Source organism: Crocuta crocuta, unplaced genomic scaffold, assembly GCF_008692635.1.
Source record: "Crocuta crocuta isolate KB4526 unplaced genomic scaffold, BGI_CrCroc_1.0 scaffold50, whole genome shotgun sequence".
In the NCBI taxonomy this organism is placed as follows: Eukaryota; Metazoa; Chordata; class Mammalia; order Carnivora; family Hyaenidae; genus Crocuta; species Crocuta crocuta.
In genome coordinates, this window is record NW_027527428.1 from 4,943,572 (window position 1) to 4,944,358 (window position 787).

Genomic DNA, 787 nt, shown 5'->3' on the forward strand with positions numbered 1-787 from the left:
GTCGACCCCCACCCCGCAGCCCTCTGTCCCTGCTCAGGCTCCGTCTGTGACGCTCTCTCCCCGGGCCTGGTACCCCGGCGGTGCCTCCCCCGCCCCCAAAGCTGCCTTCCTGGTTCCTTAGACTAGGGCCGAACGTGCAGGCTTCTTCCCCAGCTCCTGCTCCCCTGTCTGTGGCCTCCCTGGCTCCCTCCCCCCAGAGCAGGCCTTAGATTTCCCATTCCTGGCTCTGGCTCACCCGGAGGCCTGCCCAAAAACAGCACCACCGGAGAGAGGATAGGGCCTCTTGGGGGTGGATTCTCAACAACACCAGACGCAGTGGAATAGGGCACGGGGCCTGGAAGCAGCACCCTCTCCCCTTTCTGTTGGCCGGGGACCCCCAGCCTCGCTCTTCTTCTCCCCCCCCCCCCCNAGTCCTCATCTGGTTGTCAGGACAGAGTCCCCCACCCCCCCTTAAGTCCCGGTTTGGGGGGAGGGGTCTGTTCCCCAAAGGACTGTAAAGTACAGACAGATTTATGCAACAGAAGGTAGGGTGAGGAGGGAAAACAGGAAGGAGCGCTGGGGAGCAGAGTGATCTTAGGAAGAGACTCTTGCTGTTGCCACTCGTTTGCTGTGTGAATTTTAGCAAATTGCTTTCCTTCTCTGGGACTCCGTTCGGTTGTCTGCAAAAGTAGAGGGTTGGTCCAGCCCCGTGGTCTGAAAATGGGGAGACGGAAAGAAGTGTGGGGGGAACGAGGTGGGGGAGGAGAGGGAATCAAGGGAAAAGGGCCAGGGGACTGTCTTCCTGGCT